Source organism: Camelus dromedarius, chromosome 7 (assembly GCF_036321535.1).
Source record: "Camelus dromedarius isolate mCamDro1 chromosome 7, mCamDro1.pat, whole genome shotgun sequence".
Taxonomy (NCBI): Eukaryota; Metazoa; Chordata; class Mammalia; order Artiodactyla; family Camelidae; genus Camelus; species Camelus dromedarius.
In genome coordinates this window covers 6226050-6241312 of record NC_087442.1, presented here as the reverse complement: position 1 = coordinate 6241312, position 15263 = coordinate 6226050, and the positions used below count along the sequence as shown (strand labels likewise).

Sequence of the window (15263 nt, the reverse complement as noted above, 5' to 3'; positions counted from 1 at the left end):
TGCACTCAAACTTTATAACCCAAAGTCTTTGTTCAGTTGGTACGTCAGCGGGGCAGGGGGAGGAGGACATCCCGAGTTCCACTGGTCACTGAAAGAAGAAAATCACTTAAACCACTGCCATCTAATTTGCCTTAATATCCAACCTTCCAGGCCTTAGGTTACAAGGCTTCCCTTAGCAAGGGACATCTGTGAAATCCTGAGAGAATCAACTGTCATCATCACACCTACATCTCGACCTCACAGACACACATCAGCACACACAAACACTGATGCAAACACACACACACGTACACAAAACACATCTACACTCTTACCTACACATACACACATATTCAATTTATGAGGTTTCAAATCTATAGAATTTCAAATGACATCACCCACAGTTAATACAGTTTTATGGGCTGGCAAAATCCAAGGGTGGAGAGCCAAAGTGTTTTAACGGCAGCCAGCAGGTTAGTACGACAATATCTTGCCAGGATGCCATCCCACGGGCAAGTTCCTTGGGATGCCTCTCTCGTCCGTCACTGCCCAGGGTTGGTCCCCAGCAGGCACTAGCTATTCCCTCTAGAACTCTCCTGGCGCAGCCTATACTATCACTCACCAAGGTCTACGTATGATGCTTTTTTCAAGGGAGGAGGGGTAGGCAGTGAATCATTATAAGTTTGGTTTGGTGGGAAGGAACGATGAGAACTCCAGTTCCAGCTTGACATGTTATTACAGTTGAACTGTGTCCCCCAAAAGATACGTTAAAGTCCTAACCCCCCACACCTCAGAAGGGGACCTGATTTGGAAAACAGGGTTTTTGCGGATGGAATTTGCTAAGATGAGGTCATACGGGAGTAGGGTGGGCATTTAATCCAATATGATGATGCACTTACAAGAAGAGGGAAGAAGGCCATGCGAAGGCAGACACAAGGGAATGCCATGTGATGACGAGGGCAGAGCCTGGAGGAGGGGAGATTAGAGAGGTGTGTCTACCTGCCAAGGGATGCCAAGGGTTGACAGCCACCACCAGGGGCTGGAAGAAGCAAGGAAAGATTCTACCCAGAGTCTCAGAGGGAGCCTGGTCCTGCTGACATCTTGATTTGGGGCTTCCAGCCTCCAGAACTGTGACACAACCATGTTCTGTTGTTTTAAACCCCAGGTTGTGATACTTTGTTCCAGGAGCCCCAGGGGACAGACCTGCATGTAGACGTCAGGGAACATCCCCTTCGTCCTGCTGGGACTTTTTGTCTCCACATAAACAGGCTGTGAGGCGGGTATCCCTGGACTGCGGGAGAACTTATGAGATAATTTGTGTTAAAAAAAAAAACCCCATAAACTTCCGGTTCTATTTTGTGTCTGTTCAATTGTATTATAAAACAAGCTCAGGAAGAGTGGGTGGTGACTAGCTGTGCCATGTGGCATTTAGTGTTTCACACTCAGGACAAGTTCACGCACATTCAGAGAGCATCAGTGAAGGGAGAGCGCCCATTCCTCCCACGGCCAGTGAGAGAGGCCAGCCAGCTGGCTCCTGGCACGTCCTCGTGCCCAGGGCCTGAGCTACATCTTTAGAAAGAAACCATGAAAGCAGCATTTATTTTACTTCTCAAAATGGAAGACCAAATGAGGACACATTGTATGTAGGGTAACCAAAAGCTAAGTCAATCTTTCTAGAAGGTCTAGGTATCTGTTTACGCAGCTGTATTGGCCTTGAAATTGTGCCTCCATCTTTCTTTAATTCTCTTGAATTCCAAAGGTAATTTGTGAACATTTTCTCCATTTAAAAGATTCAAACAAGTTTATAGCGATACAAGCTCACGTCAGCAAACAAGAAAAATCTCAAATAAACAACCTAACCTTACACCTAAAGCAGCTAAAGAAAGAAGAACAAACAAAACTCAAAGTTAGTAGAAGGAAAGAAATCACAAAAATTAGAGCAGAAATAAATGAAATAGAGACTAGAAAAGATCAATGAAACCAAAAGCAGATTCTTTGAAAAATAAACAAAATGATAAACCTTTAATCAGACTCATCAAGGGAAAAAGATAGAGGGCCCAAATTAATAAAATCAGGAATGAAAAAGAAGTTACAGCCAACATCACAAAAATACAAGGGATCATAAGAGGCGACTATGAGCAACTATACGCCCCCCAAAAAGGACAACATAAAAGTGGACAATTTCTTAGAAAGATACAATTTGCCAAGACTAAACCAGGAAGAAATAGAAAATATGAATAGACCAACTACCGGTACTGAAATCAAATCAGTATTTTAAAAACTCCCAAAAAACAAAAGTCCAGCACCAGATGGCTTCACAGGCAAATTCTACCAAATATTTAGAAAAGAGTTAACACTTATCCTTCTGAAACCATTCCAAAAAATTGTAGAGGAAGGAACCCTTTCAAACTCATTGAATGAGGCCACTATCACCCTGATACCAAAACCAGGCAAAGATATCACAAAAAAAGAAAATTACAGGCCAACATCACTTATGAATATAGATGTAAAAATCCTCAACAAAATACTAGCAAATCAACTCCAATGGTGCATTAAGAGGCTCATACACCATGATCAAGTGGGGTTTATCCCAGGGATGCAAGGATTATTCAATATCCACAAATCAATCAATGTGATACACCACATTAACAAACTGAAGAATAAAAACCATATGACCATCTCAACAGATGCAGAAAAGGCTTTTGATAAAACTCAACATCCATTTATAGTAAAAAACTCTCCAGCAAGTAGGTATGGAGGAAACACACCTCAACATAACAAAGGCCATGTATGACAAACCCACAGCTAACATCAGAGTCAATGGGGGGAAGCTGAAAACATTACTTCTAAGATCAGGAACAAGACAAGGAAGCCCAATCTCACCACTTTTATTCAACATAGTTTTGGAAATCCTAGCCACAGCAATCAGAGAAGAAAAAGAAATAAAAGCAATCCAAATTGGAAAAGGAGAAGTAAAACTGTCACTGTTTGCAGATGACATGATACTATACATAGAAAATCCTAGAGTCATTACCAGAAAACTACTAGAGCTCATCAATGAATCTGGTAGAATTGCATTAATATATAGAAATCAGTTGCATTTCTATACACTAACAACAAAATAGCAAAAAAAGAAATAAAGGAAACAATTCCATTTACCATTGCATCAAAAAGAATAAAATACCTAGGAATAAACCTACCTAAGATAGCAAAGGACCTGCACTCTGAAAACTATGACATGGATGAAAGAAACTGAAGATGACAAAAACAGATGGAAAGATACATTGTGTACTTGCAGTGGAAGAATCAATATTGTTAAAATGGCCATACTACCTAAGGCAATATACAGATTCAATGCAATCCCTATCAAATTACCAGTAACATTTTTCACGGAACTGGAACAAAATGCTAAAATTTGTATGGAAACACAAAAGATCCTGAATAGCAAAGATAATCTTAAGAAAGAAGAACAGAGCTGGGGGAATCATGCTTCCTGACTTCAGACTATTGCACAACGCTACAGTAATAAAAACAGTGTGGTACTGGCACAAAAACAGACACATAGATCAATGGAACAGAATAGAAAGTCCAGAAATAGGCCCACACATTTATGGTCAATTAATCTATAACAAAGGAGGCAAGAATACACAATGGAGAAAAGACAGTCTCTTCAATAAGTGGTGCTGGGAAAACTGGACAGCTACCTGTGAAAGACTGAAATTAGAACATTCTCTAACATCATATACAAAAATAAACTCAAAATGGATTAAAGATCTAAATATACGACCAGATACTATAAAACTCCTAGAGGAAAACATAGGCAGAACACTCTTTGACATAAATCACAGCAAAATTTTTTCACACCAGCTCCTAGTGTAATGGAAGTAAAAACAAAAATAAACAAATGGGATCTAATTAAACTTAAAAGCTTTTGCACAGCTCAGGATACCATCAACAAAACAAAAAGACAACCTACAGAATGGGAGAAAACATTTGCAAATGATGCAACCAACAAGGGACTAATTTCCAAAATACACAAACAGCTCATACAGTTTTAATATCAGAAAAAAAAAAAAAAAGCAACCCAATCAAAAAAAGGGCTGAAGACCTAAATAGACATCTCTCCAAAGAAGACATCCAGATGGCCAACAGGCACATGAAAAGATGCTCAACAAATCAAAACTACAATGAGGTATCACTTCACACTAATCAGAATAAAAAGTCTACAAATAATAAATGCTGGAGAGGATGTAGAGAAAAAAGAACCCTCCTACTTTGTTGGTGGGAATGTAAATTGGTGCTGCCACTATGGAGAACAGTATGGAGTCTCCTTAAAAAACTAAAAATAAACTCACCATATGATCGAGAAATCCCACTCCTCGGCATATAACTGGAATAAAATATAATTCACACATGCATCTAAATGTTCACAGCAGCACTATTTACAATAGCCAAGACATGGAAACAACCTAAATGTCCATCGACAGATGACTGGATAAAGAAGATATGGCATATTTATACAAGGGAATACTACTCACAGCCATTAAAAAGAATAAAACAATGCCATTTGCAGCAACATGGATGGACCTAGAGATCATCACTCTACGTGAAGTAAGCCAGAAAGAGAAAGAAAAATACATATGATATCACTTATATGTGAAATCTAAAAAATAGACACAAACGAATTTATTTACAAAACAGAACCAGAAACAGACTCACAGACACAGAAAACAAACTTACGGTTTACCAGTGGGGTAAGGGGGAGGGAAGAGATAAATTGGGAGTTTGAGATTTGCAAATACTACTATACAGAAAAAAGATAAACAACGAATTTCTACTGTATAGCACAGGGAACTCTATTCAGTATCTTGTAGTAACCTATAATGAAAAAGAATATGAAAAGGATTATATGTATGTATATGGATAACTGAAACATTATGCTGTACACCAGAAATTGACACAATATTGTAAACTGACTATACTTCAATAAAAAGAAGAACGAAAAAAAAAAAGATTCAAATAATGCTGGATAAAAAGAAGAACAGTTGAAAGTCCCCTCCCCTCGCCCCATTCCTCCCCTCCTTCTTGGAGATAATGTGTTAATAGGATCCCTGTCCCGTGGACCACTTTCCTGTGCATTTCCACACATGCACATGTCTGTAAGCACACAGAGAGGTTTTTTTTTAAGTCACTCCCTTTCTAACTCCAAACCTCCAAAAGCCATAAGCCTTTCCTGTCCTCTTAGTTGCATTCTATATATACAATCTGAAACTCTTCTCCACATAAGATCTTCACATCACACTGTGAATTTTGCCCTGTTAGGAATTTGGTAGGGGGTGCAATAGAGACTTTTTAAGTGCCATTTAAAAGCAATTTTTATTTAAGACACTTTTTTTTTTGCTCTCATTATCTTTGTTATTTGTTTATTTTTTAAATTGAAGTAGAGTTGATTTACAATGTTGTGTTAGTTTCTGGTGTACAGCATAGAGATTTGGTCATACAGACATATTTTCTTTTTCATATTCTCTTTCATTACAAGTTACTACAAGCCATTGAATATAGTTCCCTGTGTTACAGCAGGACTTCGCTGTTTATCTTAGGAGACTTTCATTACATGATTATGTACAATACCTCTCCTACGTCAAATGAGATTAGATGTCGTAGAGAAAAGGTAAGCTGTCCCAACAGCAATTAAAGTCCACATTTGCTTTAAGAGCAAAGTCCGAATGTTATTCATATCAATCAGTGCTATCATGTCCACAAGTTCAAAGTTTCCAAACTTAGTATGGTTACGAAGATTTTAAAAGCTACAGATTGACTTGTCATCAAAATAACCCCCTCTGCTTTAGGTCATCAGGCCTCTGTTGCTTCCCTCAGGCTTGCAAGCTGGGGTCCTTTTTAAATCCTCTTTGCTTTGCCCTCTGCACACAGCTCATCACCAATTCATTTCCTGACTGTGCATTGGCTTCAGCCTCCTCTTCCATCCCCAGAGTCAGCAGCCTCCCCGCACGGCCTCTCCCCTGCATCGTACCCGCGGTCTCCTGACCAGACCCTCGGGCTGGAGTCTTCCCTGCTCTAAGCTCTCTGACAATCTCATGCCCTTGAACGCTTCCAGGCCCAAATCTTGCTGGTCATGCTATATGAGATGAAGTCGCCTGAGGAGTTTTCCGCACTCAAGATTGAACAAATAACAATAAAAATGTGGCCATGTCTCCAGGGGCCCCTTGGGCCACCTCCTCAGACTGACTGTCCATCACTGAACCCCTGGGAACTGTGTATAGTGAGCATAATTACAGTTTCATGGGGAGAGAGACCCGTGACTTTCTGCTACACTCTCAAAGGCATCCTCGACTCCACAAAAACAGCATAAGAACCAGTGGCTTTATTGGAGTCTCTTATGATTTCAACACTGGCCAGAGGTCAGATTGAAATTGGTTATTCATTGATTCACTCATTAGAATAAAGGTGACAGGGCCATGAAGTGTCCTCCAGGATCACTCCTTTCTCAGGGTAGATCACAGGATGAGAGCGCACCTGTACAGCCGAAGCTTCTTGAGGAAATGACATAGTTGAGCTATGGTTCAAGGTTATGATCTCAGCTTTTTTTTTGTTTCTGTTTATGTCAAGTTGTTTTCAGCACTGTGTTGCTAGGAGAAGTTAAGGAGACGCATATAGATTTTGGGGTGAATGAGACAGCACCTACCTGTGAAATTGTGGGAGAATCACTGAGTCTTCCTAGGTCATAACTGTTGTCAATGTATTGCCTTACTCCCAAACCCCCCATCCTGACCTCCTGTAGTGGCCAAATGGTGGTCCAGAATGACATCTCCACTCGGAACCTGTGAGCATGACTTATTTGGAAAAAGTGTGTTGAGTGGTGTAATGAAGAATCCCCAAATGAAATTTTCCTGGACTGAGATAACCCTCAGTCCAGGGACAATTATCCTTAGGAGAGAGGAGAGGCAATGTGAGGAGGGAGGCATAGATTGGAGAGATGGACCTAAAAACCAAGGAATGCCCAGGGCTGCTGGCAGTTCCCAGAAGTCAGGAGAGGGGCACAAAACGGACTCTCCCTCAAAGCCTCCAAAAGGAACTAACCCTGCCAACAACACCTTGCCTTCAGACTTCTAGCCTCCAGGGCAGTAGAGAACACATTTCTGTCGTCATAAGCTGCCCTGTTTGTGGTCATTGGTTACAGCAGCTCCAGCCGGTGAGGACACCTCCCTCTTCTGTGGATATACCATCACTTTCCCTGCTTCTACTCACGTCTCTCTTTAGCCTTTTCTCAATGTAACAGCCAGGGTCAGAGTCATTCTGCCGAAGGCCCCCTATGGCTTCCCTCCTCCCCTGGTCCTCTCCCACACCCACCTCCAGGTAAACAGATGGCTCACTTCCTCACGCCTTCAGGGGTCTATTTCAAAATCCCACCCTGGTGAGATCTTCCCTGACTGCCCTACTTAAAACAGCACCTGCCACACATCTCAGCTGCCTCATTGCTTAATTTTTCCCCGTACTATGACTTGTGGTATTTTATTTTATTTTATTTTATTTTATTTTATTTTATTTTATTTTATTTTATTTTATTTATTTTATTTTTTCTGGGGAAGAGTTAATTAGGTTTATTTATTTATTTACTTTTACTGGAGGTACTGGGGATTGAATCCAGGACCTTGTGCAGGCTAAGCATGTGCTCTACCACTGAGCTAACCCTAACACTCCCCACTGTAGTTAATTATTTTACTTTTTGTCTGTCCCCCCGCCTCATTCCACTGAAAGTTCCATGAGAGTAGTAGGTACTTGCTACATTTCTGTTGGATGAACAAATGATGATTTAATGTAGGTACTCAATACATTTCCGTTGAATGAATGAATGAATCAGGCAATTTCCATCCAGTGGAACTCTCTACACTACCTTCACCTCCCCCATGTCAAGTCTCACATCTAAATTCATGCAGATTTACTGATCGCTCATTTCTGATGGCCTTGTATCTGTCCCTTCCTCCTTAGGTCACTGCTGCCACCACCACTTTGCCCCGTAACTCATAACGTAGCTTATGCCTTAGTCTCTCTGCCTTCTTGGTTCTTCCCTGAGTACATCTTAAATTGCCTGTCATGTTCTCTGCCTTCTTAGTTCTTCCCTGAGTACATCTTAAATTGCCTGTCATGTTAATGTTTCTAAAAATAGAATTTTGATATGTCTCTTTCCAACAGTAAAAAATTAAAAAATTAAAATTAAAAAAAAGGAAAAAACCATAAAGGCTCTGAAAGACAAGCTTGTGAGTGATGTTTATCTTCTTTTTTACACTGTTCTGTTATTTTTTCTCTAATTTTTCTACATTAATGGTATATTCTTCTTACAACTAAAAAGTTGTTGAAGATAAAACTTCCAAATGGTTCCATCTTGCCTACAGGAAGGCCCTCCACAGTGTGGCCCCCACTACCTGGATGTCTTCTGTTACCTCCTCCTCAGAGCCATCCCTACCCTCTATGTGCAGATCAAGCCTGAACTCAGTGAGAATGTCTCCCTCGGATCCCATGAAAGGATATCAGGTGCATAGGGCAATTCCAAGGCATGAGGGGCTACAGGCACAGTCAGATGGAAGACACGTGTCAAAGTTGCAAATCCGACTGTGTAAGAATCCCCAAAGGCAGATACTTGAGACTCAGTTCCATTCCTCACTCTAACATTCAGAAATGCCTTCTCCTCATTCAGTTATTCTTAATTTAAATTTGGAATGTTGCACTGATTTTTCTCATTGCTTAATTTTGTAATGTTAGTGTGGTCATTGTGCTTTACCATTCAACAAACCATAAGAGTTCTGAAATGCAAGCCCTCCTCTGATGATAAAGATAAATGGAATTGAATTTTAAAAACCATTTGGATTCACCAGCAACAACTGCCTTTTAACACTTGTTTGAACTCCTACCTAATTATTTTTTGGGCTTTGGGCTAGGAAGCAAAATTGCATTATGTTCTTCTAAAAGTATATACTTACAGAACCATCTGTAATCCCTTCAAAGCAATCTTTGCAAGTCACTACTGGAATACATAATGTTATAAATCCTATTAGATCATAGAATTACAGGGCTAGAAGTGATCTAGGAAACTGACAGATCATGGATCTGACAGATCCCACTGTCTTCAAAACCGCATCTTAACTGGGCCAGAAAATAAATGACCAAATGTATTGGTTCCAAAATGACTTCCACCTCCCTAAGCTGCAAAAACACTTACTCATCAAGTAAGACCAGATCGTAAACATTTACATTTAAAAAGGGAATTGGGAAGAACTTTCCAGGGCGAGGATCCGTGATCATTTCCCTTACTCTGCGCATTCGTAGGAATCACGTGTAAATGATCTGAGGCCAACCCCACCCTTTCCACTCCTTTTGGCACTAGGTTTTCAGACGGGGTTAGTCACCAGGAACCAAATCCAGTCCACTGAGTTGATGGCCCGCCCCGCAGCCGAGTTCCCATGACAGAAGCCAGCAGAAAGAAGAGACAGACTCTGTGACATTCATATTAAAACAGTGGCCCCTAGGGGGGAGGGTATAGCTCAGTGGTAGAGCGCATGCCTAGCATGCTGGAGGTCCTGGGTTCATTCCCCAGTACCTCCATTAAAAATAAATGAATAAGTAAAAACCTACTTACCTCCCTCCCAACCCCACAAATGCCCCCCAAAAACCAGTGGCCTCTAATCACCAACGCCGGCTTCTAACTTGGGCAAAGGCTAAGAAGCATCTTTTATAGGGTAAAAGCAAGTCAGGTCCTGTCCTAAAAGGGACTTTATTAAAACTCCAGTCTTTGTTGCCACCACTCTCCCCACACACCATACCGGCTTTCCCACCTCCCTTCTCTGACACCCAGACTCGTAGAAACTCCCACCACACCTCAGCCAGAACAGCCCGATAAGACACAGTCAATGCTCATCACTCAGTGTGCGTTATTTTGAGCACCTCACGGCACTGACCATTTGACAAGGATGTTCTCTCCTTTAATCTTACCAGAGGGCTCTGATGTGCGTGCTGTGATGATCCCCATTCAGCTGGGAAAGGAACTATGGCACAGAGAAGTTAAGTAACTTGCCAAAGGTCACAAGGCTCATAAATATTAAATGGAGCAGAGACGTGAAGCCAGAAGTCTGACCTTAGGGACCATCCTCTGAGGCCGCCTCACGGGCCTAAGGCCTCCTTGTTGCTGACAGCAGGGGTGCTACGTGTTAAGAGACAGAAGGGGCTGAGAGAGTATGTAAGGGAGAGCCTGACCTAGCCTGGCAGTCAGGAATGGCTTCTCTGAGGACCTGGCATTGAAATTAGGGCCAGCAGATAGGAGAGTCAGCCGTAGAAAGAGGTAGGAACATTTCAACCCAGAAAGTGAATTTGATACAGGAAAAAATGGGGCGCGAAAGGATGGCCGTGTCCCAGGTCTTGGGTGAGTCCCTGGGACACACCCCACCAAGTGAGGGTCCTGGGTTTCGCGCGGGAAATAGTTCAAGAGCGAGCCACAGTAGAGTGAAGGTATACTTATTCAGAGAGATACACACTCCATAGACAGAGCACGGGCCGTCTCAGAAGGCAAGAGAAAGGCCACAACGTGCAGGGTTGTTAGTTTTTATGGGCTCGGTAACTCCATATGCTAACAGGTGAGGGGATTAGTCCAACAACTTTGGGGGAGGGGATGGGCTTTCCCGAATTGGGCCATCACCCACTTTTTGACCTTTCATGGTCCACCTTGAAACTGTCCTGGCACCTGTGGGAGCGCCATTTAGCAGCTATTGTGTTATGATGAGCGTATACTGGGAGTTGACTCTTCCACCACCTTGGTGCTAATGGCTGTGTCATTCTCTTAAGGGTTGCGCCTGCCCCCTTTCCTCCCCGTCTCAAATTCACTCCCTCATTCATTCATTCATTCATTCACTCACTCAGGGTATGAGAGCTGCTTTCTTGGAGGCATCGGCCTCTGCAGCCAATTCCCTGGGCAGGAAGCAGAGGTTGATATTCACACTCGTTACCCTGCAAATATTTACTGCCTCCTGTGCTGCACCACCACTAACCCAGGGAATCAAGAGCTGCAGGAGGCTGTTTGGCAAAGGATGAGAACCTTTCTCCCTGACACATTCACATGAAGGCCAGCTGTGGATGGAGGTCCTTCACTTGATTTATTGCTTATTAACACTCCTTTCAAGGAAAGAGGCCAAGTGCTCCTGACTTGCGATGCACTAATAGTGCAGAGTGATGGGAGAGCCAACGTCTAGGCCCCTCTGCACCCCAGAGTTCTGGAGAGGAAGCTATCCCAGCAGACAGAACGGAGCAATGGTCCAGCCAAGTGGCCCATCCCCCCAGCCTTTGAGCGCCCAGTGTTTGATTCACAGACTTAAAAATCAGACCACACAGCAGGCTTCTGTGATAACATGTTCTGTGTTGTTCTAAGTTACACAGGTGTGCTCACTATGTAAAAATGCATCAGTTGTACACCTTCTAGACCTTTCTGACCCTTGACTTTAAAAGTTTTTTTTTTTTTACAACATTAGGCAATGCAGTTTGCGTTCTGGTGATTACTATGGGAAAAGATCATATCTGAGCTGGGACCACTGAGAGCAGTCAGTCCAGCCTTTACCAAAGTGTGTTCCCTGGAACCCTGGCATCAAGGGACGTTCTGCCAAGGAGAAATGCATTGTGGGTCCAGTAAACTCGACAAATGCTGCCTACTGTTGATTTTAGGGATTCACAGTATCAGCTCCAAAATGGAACTTATTGGTCTCAACATGTCCCTGTCATCACCACCTCCTAAATATTCTCCATGTCAGTATCACTTGTTCCATAGTCGAGGCACTGGTACCTGTACCCATCCAACGACACGAGCCAGAGACCTGGGCATTGTTTCTGACTCCTCTGTTTCCCTTACCTCTTGCAAGTACATCTGCAATTTTGCTGTCAAATCTGTCCACTCTTGCCCCGTTTTCATGGCCATCATCCGACATCACCAGCATCTCTTCTCAGAAATATCACAGGCCTCCTAATGGTTCTGCCTCCATCATTCGTTATTCTCTACAAAGCAGCCAGAGGATCTCTGCAAAATGTAAATATTACACCTCTGATTAAAATCTTTAGGAGCGTTTGCCCCCTAGGATGAAGTCCAAAATCCCTCAAAAACACTTAAAGGTCCACATTATCTCCTTCCTTAGGGAAGGACCTGATTCCCTTCACTTTTTCTCTTAATGGAGGTCCACTGGGGATTGAACCCAGGACCTCATGCATGCTAAGCACACACTCTTACCACCAAGCTATATCCTGTGCCTTAATGGGCGCTAATTATCTGGCCTTAGGCTGGACTCTCAACACTTTCTCCAAGCTTCCAGGCTCTCTCATTCAGGGGCTTGTGCCCTTTTCTCTGACACCTCCACCCTTACCCCAGGCAGTTCCGACCCACCCCCTTCAGCTCTCAGCGCTCTGAGGGCTCCCCCTGCCCTGTATTCCTGACCCCCTCTTCACAACTGCCCTGGAACTGACCAGGGTTTGCTCCAAGCCTGTCTTCAGCACAGTATGAACCTCAACGAGCAGAGACTGTGTCTAGACTTGGGAGGCCCTGCCTCTCGTGATGCCTGGCTTCGGAGGCAGTCCATAAATGCTTCTGAATAAATAATAATATTAAAGGTAAAATAAAATACAAACCCCTTTTATGCTTTCTATAATTCAGGATTTCCTAAAAAAAATCATCCACAGATCTAGGTCTAAGACCATTTCTATAAAGATTTAGGGTTATAGCACAGGGAACTATATTCAATTTCTTGTAATAACATATACTGGAAAAGAATCTGAAAAAGAAAAAATATGTATGTATGTATATGTATAACTGAACCACGTTGCTGTACACCTGAAACTAGCATTGTAAATCAACTACATTTCAATAAAAAAATTTTTTAAAGATCTAGGGTAAACTCCTCTCCCTCCACATACCCCATTAACCTCTTTGATCAGTACTTGTTTTACTATTTCATGGCATTTCCTTTAGGTCAGTAGGCAAGGGAAAAAACTTTCCCCCTACTCTCTCATGTTCTGTTTCTGGCACTTGTGAATTAAGCCCGACAAAAGACTGGATAGTAAGGAAAACAAAAAAGGTGAGTTTACTTATGCAGGAATGCTCAATGATGAGTAACTTAAAGGGGCAGTTAGAATTTAGAGCTTAGGTACCTAACTTAGTAGGGGAAAGGGAGGGGACAGAAAAGGCTACTATGGGAAGAACAAATGGGTTTCTTTGGGAAAGACAAATGGATTTTCAGGAGCACAAACAGGAGATAAGAAAGTTTGTGACGATGTTTGTCTATACGGGCTCAGGTGGTCTTTCTGCCTTCTTCTGGGCCTCTCCCAGAGGGCATTTATGAGTAGACTCGCCCCAGAGGAAATTTATGACAGCCTTGTTTCCCTGAAGTTACCGCTTTGGGTCAGACAAGGGAAACTCCAAAATGGCTTCTTTCTTCATCTGTTGACTCTCAGCTCTCCTCAGCTCAAAATAATTTTATGCCAAGGTAAGCATATTTTGGGGTAGCGTATTCTGATTCCCTTCAGGTCCAATAAATATAACACAGCAGGAAAAAAGCTGATGTGTGCTACCTATTACTAAAGATATCACTATAAGTGAGATAATATGAAAAAAAGTGTGAATTATTACACAAACCACAATGATTACCGTTATATAAATTCCCACCTTGGTCAAAGACAAAAATCCCAAAATTTATAAGGATGTCACTAGAGCAATTATCCATCTCTGAAATATGGCATTTGACAACCTTCCTAATATCTTTTTTAATCTATTAGCCTTTCCAAGATTGTATGTATTTAAAAAAAAATACAAACAAACCACTGAGTCAGCTAGCTTAGACTTTGGAAATCTCTAAACTTTTGTACCACCATTTTCTTTAGGACAAGTTTTAAGTATCTTATCTTAAATTTGATGTTTTCTACATTTTTCTGAAATTCTCAACCCAATTTCCCAAGTTTTTCTCACTAATCACAATAGGTAATTAGGAAGTCAGCTTGGGCCTTTTTCTGAACAATTTCCTGGTTTTGTCTTTGCAGGAAGAAAGAACAGTAAGTTACTGGGAAAACTCTAAGAAAAACGTTGAATAAGAGCCTAACTTTGCGTAAGTGCAGGAAATCTATCAAAGTTTCCCCCAAAGGATTTTTTTTTTAACAAAAACAACTAAAAAGCAAAACTATCCCTAGAAAAAAATTCAGAAGATGTCAATATTCCAAAGGGCTTACTTCTTACATCTAGCTTATATTTTAGTTTCTGGGTATAATTCATATCTGACATATAAAACTGAGGTTTGGTCCCAGTTCCTCAGCCGAAATCCTTTCTCTTAAGGAAAAGAACTTCATGATTTCATTGGCAATGTTTTTTTTAACGTGCAGAACGCTTAAGTGCGGGTAATCTCTCGGTTTGTCCTTAGACTTACATTACAAATATTTAAAGCTTCGCAAGGTCACCAATGGTTTGCATTTTCCCAATTAATTGTTGGATATAAATACCCCGGCCCCCATGGTGGGTTGAGAAAAGGTAATTTACGGATGATGTAAAAGGCTGAAGAACTCCCAGAATAGGGTTTTTAGTTCACATGGTGTTTCCTGGGTGGCACCCACAATTACCGGAGGGAAAGAGGGAGTCTTCCTGGAGCCACCTGTTTGACTGCTGCTGACTCACTTAATCCCGAACCGGTAGAGACCTGGGTGTAGACACAGTGATTTCTGGGGAAGGGGCTTCTAATGATGAAGAGAATTCTAAAGGTGGTACCTGCCGGCGCCCCCTCACCCCTGCCCAGGCTCCGCGCGCTCCGCGGACGCACGGTCCAGGAGCCGCCGCGCGCCCCGAAACCGACACGACGCTTACAGGCCAGCCGGCCAGGGTGCCCCCAGCCTTGGGCCCGAGGCAAGCGCGTGACTTGGTTTCCTGGGTCATTCCGCGCGGCCCCACCCGGCCGGGCGAGGCACAGGTTCCCAGCCAGGCCGGGCGTCCTCACCCAGAGCGACCGCCACTCCCGGAGCCCGCGTGGCCGCCAGCCACCCGCCCGGTTTACTTTCATATTTAGCCAGGCTCTACCCACAATGCATTTGTTAAAAACTGAAATGCAAAAAAGGTTAGTGGTTAACATAATCTTTACAAATGCTACTTTAAAAAGAGCGATTTTGTTTTGTTTACATTGTATTGAATTGGGAAGTTGTACGCATTTTATTTTTCACGGTTGTGACATAGGCCATGAAAAGTCTCCTTACTTAAAAAAGTGTCT

The 15263-nt window shown here is 42.4% G+C and overlaps 1 long non-coding RNA gene across 1 annotated transcript in view; it reads right to left on the bottom strand.

Annotated features, from left to right (window-relative positions):
- Positions 1 to 15052, bottom strand: part of LOC116154105 (uncharacterized) — a 37331-nt gene extending 22279 nt beyond the window's left edge. The window contains exons 1-2 of the long non-coding RNA XR_004137970.2: positions 14997 to 15052; positions 11885 to 12049 (exon numbers count right to left, since the gene is read on the bottom strand). This is a non-coding gene — a long non-coding RNA (uncharacterized LOC116154105). The remainder of the gene's footprint in view (positions 1 to 11884; positions 12050 to 14996) is intronic.
- Positions 15053 to 15263: the final 211 nt, after the last annotated feature.